Here is a 9,792-nt window from a genome sequence, read left to right as displayed (position 1 = left end):
GGCTTTCACAACACCTGGAAATCCAAGACAAAGTTGCAATCCGTGGCCTTTTTGAAGAGGCTCAGGATGTGGGGAGTGGAGGAGAGTTGACTGGGCCTTTGATTTAGCGAGGGAAGGTCGTACTCCACTTAGGAAGAGTCATCCAGTTTAATGTTCTGCGAGAGAGAAAGCAGAGAAATGTGTTATTGATTACTAATACATTCAGCGCATAAAACATTAGGATATGTGTTTCTGAATGAGCATAACGATAGAATGAGTGGTTTGTGTTGAGATTCTCCACGGATTCCAAAAACACATTTCACCTCACGTCAACTCTGAGCCCATCTGTGTGTGTACTGGGACAGCGACTAGTTTATCCACAGTTGTAAGAAGGATGTGCAAACTTCATACCAACAGGTATGAGAGAATGGGAAGGAAGAAGGAAGTAGGGAAGGACGGGACGGCGTGAACCAAAACAGATAAAGACGTGAGAGAAAAAGAATGAGTGAGCTGTGAGAGGAAAAGCCAGAAAAACTGGGACTGGGCGAGGGGAAAAGAAAATAAGAAAGAAGTTTGGAAAAAGTTATAACAGGGAAGAGCGGGAGGGAGGGAGGGAGGGGAAAAAAAGAGAGCGAGAAAAAGAGAGAGAGCTCTTGTTCCTGCAGTTTTGAAGAGCTTCCAGACTTCTACAGTGATTCCAGGCTATGCCATATGATTTAAATCACCAGAACTCTACTATAAAGAGCTCCTCTGTTCCTGCTGCCAGCCTAGCACAGCAGCCTGCCTCTCTGTCTCTTTCCCCCAGGACCAGAGGCCCAGACACGGGGTCCAGAGCAGCTTGAAGAGAGGAGGGGGTGGAGGGGGGGTGGGGGTGATGGGGGTAGGGGGTAGGGGTAGGGAAAATGAGATCCACTGATTGCTAACTGCTGCTGTCACTTCCAACTATCTTCTCTTGAGGTCAGGCTCTCATCCCACAGAGTCATTTTGGCTCTAACCTCCTGCAGCCGGCTCGTCACTTTGACTCCACACAGTAGGCATAGACAAGTCAGGCTCAAGTGTGGACAAGGCTGCAGTTATGCCCCACTGTTGACTGTTAATACAAGAGTGGGGGTGGAGAAAAAACCCGGTAAAGCCTCCCATTTTCTTTTTCATGTTTTCTTTTTGCCTTTCGCTTCCCTAGCGTGATTTCATGAGTGGGTGGTGTGATCAGCTTGTTTTTTAAATGTGGCTTTGAAAAAGAGCAGAGCCAAGGAATTTGGAACTGCTGTGGCTTGTGAATCTGGGAGAAAATACAGGGAAAAAATCTTGGTAATGAATTCGGTATAAACAAAGAAATGAGGGGAGGAAGAAAAAAAAAAAAAAGATCTAACGCTGAACCGGTGAACTGCTGAACTGTGCGAAAAAGTACAGAGTAACAGTGACAGGGTCTGGGCACTGGGGGGCACTAAGAGGTGGCGCCGTGCCCGGGGAAAAAGAGGGAGAGCTTCCCAAGATGCACACATATGCACCACACAGTCTGAAAACGCACACACATGCAATCAAGCACTGCAAAAAAAAAAAAACTACACCACACATGTGTGAGAGCACCCACTAACACACACACACACACACACACACACACACACACACACACACACACACACACACACACACACACACACACACACACACACACACACACACACACACACACACACACACACACACACACACACACACACACACACACACACACACACACACACACACACACACACACACACACACACACACACACACCTCTCTCACCCCTTGCCTTTTCCAGGGCTCTGGCTCCCTCCCTGCCTCTCTTTCTGGCTCTTTCTCTTTCAACAGAGCCAGTTAATTACACCCTACTGCTGCAGGCAGCTTCAAACCACCACTAATTTAGAGTTCCATTACAGTAAACTGTTCCACATGTGCATCCAGGGCTCAGGCAGGCTCGGGTGGCCACGTTTCAGGAAGGAGCAGCCGCCGATAGGCACCCACCCCCATCCTGCCAGCACAGCCGTACTGCCATCTTTCTTTTCCTTACCTCCTTTCTCTCTGTATCTCTTGCTTTCTTTCACCTTTCCAGCCTTCTCCTCTGCAGCCATGCTACACCTTTGATCGCTCCCCCACTCCCTCCCTCATCCCCTTTTTTTCTGACCCACCCCACATCTCCACTCTATAATCATATCCCTATACCCAACTCTCTTCTTCGCCTCCCCCACCCGCACCCCATCTCCATCCTTCCACTGCTTATACAACTTGTACCATGACCCCAAGCAGCAGTTCCACAGTGTGGCTAACGCTCAAAAACATCACTACAGATTTCACAGTGGCCCTAATGGGAGAAGAGGTACAGAGTGGAAAAACAAAACTGCCAGCAACGCACATACTCATAATGTGTGCGTGCGTGCGTGTTTTGAGTCGAGTGTGTATTATGAGTATGTACTTGGCCAGCGTCTGCCCGTTTGGGTATCTGCCTCATGAACTCAAACCAGGCCCCATAAAGGCAGCACAATCTGTCTGCGAGTGCTGAGAGAAAAGAGAAGGATAAAGAGAAAAATGAAGGTGTGTGAGCAAAGGGAGAAATCATGGCCGGGCTCTATTCATGTGACTTTTGTATTGCCACAGCTGGAAACAACAGTATATCAATGCGAAAATGAAACTTAAAATGAGCTTCAGACCGAGCTGAGGGTCATACCTCAGCACAGAAAACCCATGTCACTGTTTTCACGTACATGTCGTAAAACACAGAAACACAGAAAAAAAACTAGGAAAGAGAGAACGAAAGAAACAATGGAAGTAGAAACACAGGCATTTAGAGTAGAACCCAGTAACCTTACTCTTCCCAAACACAATAATGAATTAATAAAAGAGTTGGCGCCAGTGTTTTTTAATGAGTCACATCAGCCCAGCAGCTTTTTACAGAGCCATTTATGTTTTATGTTGGGTCCTGTGGTAGGCTCACTTCGCCAGCCCGTCTGGGGCTATAAGGGGATAAGGGGAATTTGGAGTGACCTCATCCCCTGTTAGTCAGGGCCAAATGGGCATAGAGGGCCTCCCCACTTCCCCTGAGCCTGGGGGGCACACAGGAGGCAGCAGGCGGCCAGGCAGGCGAGGAGCACCAGGGCCAGCTATGGGTGGGTTCACGGCTGCTGCTGCTGCTGCTGGGACTTTCCATCATTGCCTAAGAGGTGCACTCTGTGGCAGTATAAATTTACTTTGGTTGTTTCTGTAAACGCCGGAGTGTCAGACCTCACAGTAGTTCATCATGTTAGAGCAGACTCATTGGTTACACTTGAGATAATCCATTGATTTTTATCAGGACAGGACGCCGTGTAGCAAATGAAATGAAATCAATCAAGGCAGCGATTTTGGAGACAGCGCTACAAGACGAGGCACGCTCCGAGAGAATGAGATTCCCTTGTTTGCTGAAGAGTTTGAGTTTCAACAAAAAGACGGAGCAGAACAGAGAACCAGGCAAGAGTAAAAAAAAAAAAAAAAAAGAAAGAAAGAGAGAGAACAGTTCCCACAGATTGAATGTCTGTCAAACAAAGGGTATCAAATCCTCTGTGTGCAAAACAACAATTGTGCCTTAAATGTTGTGACGGAGCAAGGCCCCTCAGGCATTAAGAACTGCAGTCAAACATAACAAATAAATCACTGCATCTCAGGAAGCACGGCACTATACAACCAAGAAAGGCACTGGGGTGGGTTTTTTTTTTAGTCAGCACAAGAAACCACAGGTGATTACTCGGCGCACAAGAGCGGGACTCTGGGTGCCGTAGCTGCTCTGGTTTGTTTACCGGAGGACATTTCTTATCCCAGTCAAGGAAAACACAAAAGAATTTACAGTAACTGTGCGTGATGTTGCACTGAGTTATAATTGTATGTTTGTCTTTGTGGATATTTGCCTTTGAAGTCAAACTTTTTTTTTTACGACCTCTTCAGAGACTTCTATTTGTTTCACTTTTCTGGGTGAGTCCACCGTTTTTTGTTGAGTTTCCTGAGCTCAACAGAAGACCACAATGTGCAATTTCTTTTTAGAAATTTCCTGCAAGGTGAAATAAAAATATGTGTCAATCAGCCCGGGCAGAGCAGCAAGTCAAAACCTTTACTCAAAAAGGTTGAACTGTAAAGTCACAGCCTCGAGATAAATGAAGTGTACCATGTATCCTGACAGGAGAAAGCTTGGCAGAACCATTGAGTCCTCTCACCCTTTTTCCACCTCTGACTTGCTCACTCCTGTTCATTTTTTGAGAGAAAACCTTGCATGTCTTCCAGGCACTGACTTCCAATTGTCAACATCATCAAATGATTAATGTTCAGTGACTTTGTGAAGGAAACGACTTGAAGCAGAGAGGGTTATGTTTAAGTTTTGGGTCATGGATGAAGTCATGCTACCACAACAGTCAAATCAATGATTTTACAGCCCGAGTCCCAAGTGAATGGCTTTTCCATCAGCTTGGAGCTAAATTAATATTTATTGTCATCATCACTGCTTAATATGCAAACACAGAGCTATCAGAATCTGTTAAACTGTTTATGGATTCAGGACTGACAGAGAAAAAAATAAAATTCAAATGTTCATATTGAAATGGGATCATGAGAGCGTTATCTGATCTTGTCGCTGGCGTCAGCAGTATTTGGCTGTGAAAACAATATCCTCAACACTATTATCTGATGCAAAGCTGACAGCTCCCGGTCTTTCAACAAGTGGCTGGTTAATGGCTCTGAGAGAGACATATAGTGACAGACGGTTCAGTGTCTCCAAACAGATCTGCATACCATCACTTAAAACTTGTTTGACATCTGCCTGCTCTTGGCATCACACAAACACGTATTTGCTTACAGCAACTATCCAGAGTAGTACCTCTGTGTAATCGTTTGTCACTTATAGACGTATTGTTTTAGGGGAGTGCCACTGGGGAGTGCCTTTACGCAATCTTTAAACTTTAATTCCTGTTATGTTGTTCTCTCCCGCGCTCTTTTTTGTTTAGACATCATGTCAATAACAAGCTGCATTCACTTGCAGTGGTGGAGAGAAGTATGGAAAGAGTGAGAACTAACACTAAGACATAAAACACTTTGTGACATGATGAAGTCATCCTGACAGCTTGTTGTTTCCATGATGTGGTAGAGCTCTTTGGAATACTCAACATGGAGACTCCAGCAGTGGGTCCAGCAGAGTTAGAAAACACACCACAACAGGAAAAGGCCAAGCCAGATGATGGTAAGATGTTTTGAGAAATAAAGAGAGAGCCAGAGAGAGACAGGAAATAAAGCAAGAGCTGCAAGTCTGAAGTGGCAACATCGTGATGGCTACTTTTCTAGTGAAGCGAAGGGCAGAGCTGGCATTTCTCGCATGTCTTGTGAAGAAATTACTGAAAGAGGAACTGTTGATGAGTCTCACAGGCAGCTATGAAGGTGTTTCTCTTCCTCAACTCAGAGAGAAAACAATCCTTTCTCTGTATAAAGAGATACATAATGGATGGGTTTCACCACCACCACTTTTAGCCTCGGGAGTCAAAGCAGCACTCAGACATAAGCAGGCCCAAACACACACACACATGCAAGCGCAACATGGAAAACAACTCACATTCAAGCCCAGCTTTGTGCCAAAAGATCTTTTAATGAGGGCTCAGAGGCAGACTGAAAATGTAAATCCTCACAATCAGAGCAGCACACCTGCAAAAATAGACATAGGAAATGGAGTGGAGATAGTTTCCTTGTTAATTATAGTGTGGCAGCAGAGAGCCCCTCGATTCCCCTAAAACCACCTGTGTAACTCCTCCCCACCACTTGGCCTTAATTGCTATAGAAATTCCAGAAAACGACAGGTATCAACAACTCCCAGATTTACGGCTCAAAGTCATGTCACAAAGAGAGAAGATTTTGCAACACAGAAGCTTTTATGAATCAGCTGTTGTTTCAGTGGCTCCACCTGAAAATTCAGCACACAGGGCACCAAGTTCTGCTTTTTTTAGTCTAAATAAAGAAACGCTTGTAAAGTCCAAGTAACAAATTATTGTTGTTTCTATAGCCTCTGTTTTGTCTGATTTTATCTGATTTCTTTAATGACATTTAACCTTTTAGCCCAAGCAGACATGTCTAAATTGAGGTCATTTACTGTAAGATTGGAAAACTACCACTAATCACACTGTTTCACTGCAAGAAAAATTAACTCTTTATTATTCTGTTTCAACGTAGCTTTATTTAATAGAGAGTATGTGAGCACTGACTAAAGAATTTTCAAGCAGGAGTGTTGTTTCATGTGTGAATGTTTAGGACAAAAAAAAGGGAGATGTTTTTGGGGAGGCGGATGAGGCTGTTACACAACACGCTTGTGACCACAAGAGCAGGGTTCATGGGTAATGATGCACACATCTTGGCCATAAAACAGCAAATGCAGATAATAATTGATTCCAAACTGTCACTGAAAACATGAACAATATGCTGTGACTGAACACCATGAAGGTAAAGCTGCTCTGTATGGACAACCTCGTCCTCGAAAAAGACCCGAGGGTGGCTCACCAAAGAGAGGGATGAGCTCCGTTTCTTCCCCTCCAGATGTGACAGACTCAGTGTCAAACTCAAAGACCAGATGACAGCAGAGGGCTTCACAGATATCACCAGTCCTCACTCAGCTGTGTGGGTGTTTTTTTTTTTTTTTTTCCTATTCACTTCAATCAAACTGTCCCTCACACTTATGTCAAGTCCACCAGGGGAAATAAGCAGTGGACAGCAGGTGCAAAGCCAAAGGAGTCCAGCTGTAGCCCTTTACCTACTGGCCAGTCACTGCTGGAGCAATAAACCAAAGCACTGTGGAAAGCTACAGTCTGACATCAGGTGCTTGATCTTTATCTGATATCCAAATCACATTGCGCTAAATGCACAGTGTTCCACATGGCTGTAACAAGTGGAACCTGTTAACCTAGCACATATGCCAGCATCAATAAATAATCTTCACTGACAAGTTGCTAACTATGGGAACACAATGAATAAACTTTCATGTAAACTAAGACCAGAGCTGCAGACACACCTCACTCCACAGGAATTAGTCTGTGCTGTATGAAGTGTGGAAAACAATGCTTCTCTATTCCAAGTCTTCATATGCATGTTATATAAAAATATAAAAAAAAACAGGTCAGGGACTGGTGACGCCTCTGATGAGTACACATTCATACACATCAAACACGCACATGCAAGCGTGTGCACACTAACACACATATGCTAATAATAAAGAGCTCCACAGGCAACTGGGTAACACTTCAAACTCTCATTAATAAGCACAGATGTGCACACACAGGCACACACACACACACACACACACACACACACACACACACACACACACACACACACACACACACACACATACACACAAACACACACACACACACACACGTTTAAGTATGTTTTCATATAAACTCTGTCTCACAATTGTGAAGTAGAGAGAAGAAAACATACTAAAAACCCTGCATGCAAACAAACATGTGCGCCAGGACATTTTAGTGTTTACACATGGACGTCGGGTCGGATTTCGGGAAAACAATGATTAATTGTCTTGAAGTCTCTCAAGTGTCTCTGCACACTCGGTCTCTGACTTCAATTAAAACTGTCGACCCATTCCCAAAAAACACAGTCTCTCTCTTTCTTTCTCTGTCTGTTAACACAGAGTGAATAGAGAAGAGGAAGGCAAACAATGACTAAAGTTACTGCTTCAATACTACTTAAGTTCAAATGACTCACCAAGTTCTCGCGTTGATGAGGCAGACGGACAGATCGAGGACCTGATGGAACGGTCTGATGAGCGGAGCTAGCCAAGGAAAAAGGAGAAAAGATGTGTGTACGTTCATCAGAGTCCTTCTGACAGCAAAGACAGAGCTGCAATGAGCCTCTCTCTCTCTCTCTCTCTCTCTCTCTCTCTCTCTCTCTCTCTCTCTCTCTCACTCCCCCTCTTGCACTCCTCCTCCTCCTCTCTCCCAGTCTCTACCTCTTAAAATCACTCTTTCACTCCCCAAAGACAGGCACACACTCACTCTCTCACTCACTAAGAAATAATTATACTCTCTGATTCATAAAGCCTTCCTTTGTCACGTGACCCAACACTTCAAATATACAGCACATTTTTTCACAAGCCACAAAATGCCTGGAGGGAAGAAAAAGGCCCAGAGAGCTTAAGTTTCTGTTTTTAATTCTCTCTCCCTTCTTTGTCTCTTGGGTGAATTCGTTTTCTCTCCTTCATCTTCTTGGCTAAGAGTTGGTTTACCTACAAACTGTTTGTGCATGCTGAAGTGCAGAGCGATGTCGTGATCCAGGATCATGCATGTTTAATCAATATGTTTGCTGTTTAATGGGAGAGGATGTTTGAAAATCCTCAACATGTATTATGATGTTTTGATTCAATGCAGACACTGTTAGCTTTCTTCTTCCAAGAACATCTGCGGTTTCACCTATTCATTTCTTCCTGGTGTGATCAATTCATGGAATTAACATCATCATAACCTATCATAACAACATAATAACCTGTCTACTCTGTACCGGCATGAACTGTACATGCTGTTTGTGTAACACATGTTTGTCATTGGTTCTGTTTTTTATTGCTTGCAGTGTTTCTGTAACAATCTTCCCATAGCACTGATAATAAATCACAGCTATTACTATTGCTAAAGCTATACTGCTGAAGGGATACAGTGGAACATTAAAGACATAGCATATATGGGTCCTTTTGAAACTGATTAAGGAAGTGAGAAACAAAGACAAGACCATCTTAATATCTTGCCATTTTTTAGAACATGTGTGTAGCAGAATTTAGCATTTAAAGCTTGTATTTTTCAGGATAAACAGCATCTGCTGATATCCTGCTAGTCTTCGTGCAAGTGACACTTTCTCAAAGCCCCCTCCCCCCCAAACAAAACAAAAAACAAAAAGTGGCACAGTTTTAAACCTAAATCACTTCAGTCCCTAAACTGAAACTAGTGGTGGCACATCAGCTGAAGGGAAGTCCCATGTGTGAGATGGCAGAGCTGTGCAGCAGCGACAGATTTGGGTGTGCCCCTGAACATGCCCCTCTCTCCATATGAGATCATATGTTTCAGATCTGTGTTTATGTGTTTGCGGTTCTGGGCGTGTGCCCTGTTTTTTTTAATGTAATGTTTCTCAGCTTGTTTTGGTTATGAGGAGCACCTCAAACCTCAAAACTGGGAGGAGAAGGCACACCTCAACTGGTACCTCAACGGGCACTGTTTACTTCTTCAGTATCGCACAGATCTACTACACTTTCTACCAGAAAAAAACACACACACACACACACACACACACACACACACACACACACACACACACACACACACACACACACACACACACACACACACACACACACACACACACACACACACACACACACACACACACACACACACACACACACACGTGTCAGTGTAAATACATGCGTGCTTCCCTCCCACTAATGTAAGCGACATCTAGTCTAATGCATGTCTAAACCAAATAAGTGCAGCAAGAATTTTCTAAATAACCAACTTATACATGCACTACTTATTCTGAAACTTCATCTAAAATGATGCCCTTCAGGCATATTGGCCATGCATCACTTGATTCTTTCAGTTCTCACAGTGTGAAACAGAAGTGCCAACTAATGCAGCATGTGGGACCTTTCCTCTCCTTGGTCTTCCCAGCTCCATGTACATTTAAGACCAGCTATAACTGCTGCTTGTGTTTGTAAACCTCAGTAATTGGCCTGATACAGACAGAGATCTTATCCTCAAATACACTGACCCCAAA

At 43.9% G+C, this 9,792-nt stretch overlaps 1 protein-coding gene across 2 annotated transcripts in view; it reads right to left on the bottom strand.

The window, feature by feature from the left end:
* The window catches only part of rarga (retinoic acid receptor gamma a), a 45,818-nt gene that overhangs the window by 32,222 nt on the left and 3,804 nt on the right, over positions 1-9,792 (bottom strand). The window contains exons 2-3 of one of the 2 annotated variants that reach the window (XM_083976177.1): positions 7,738-7,804; positions 1-155 (exon numbers count right to left, since the gene is read on the bottom strand). The exon at positions 1-155 is cut by the window's left edge and continues 219 nt beyond it. The gene's annotated coding sequence lies outside the window, so the exon portion shown is untranslated. The remainder of the gene's footprint in view (positions 156-7,737; positions 7,805-9,792) is intronic. The other variant, XM_083976178.1, reaches the window with a different exon arrangement.

The sequence above is a fragment of the Trachurus trachurus genome, assembly GCF_905171665.1.
Source record: "Trachurus trachurus genome assembly, chromosome: 7".
NCBI lineage: Eukaryota > Metazoa > Chordata > Actinopteri > Carangiformes > Carangidae > Trachurus > Trachurus trachurus.
Note: the sequence above shows the minus strand (reverse complement) of the source record. Positions and strands in the feature narration are given on the sequence as shown.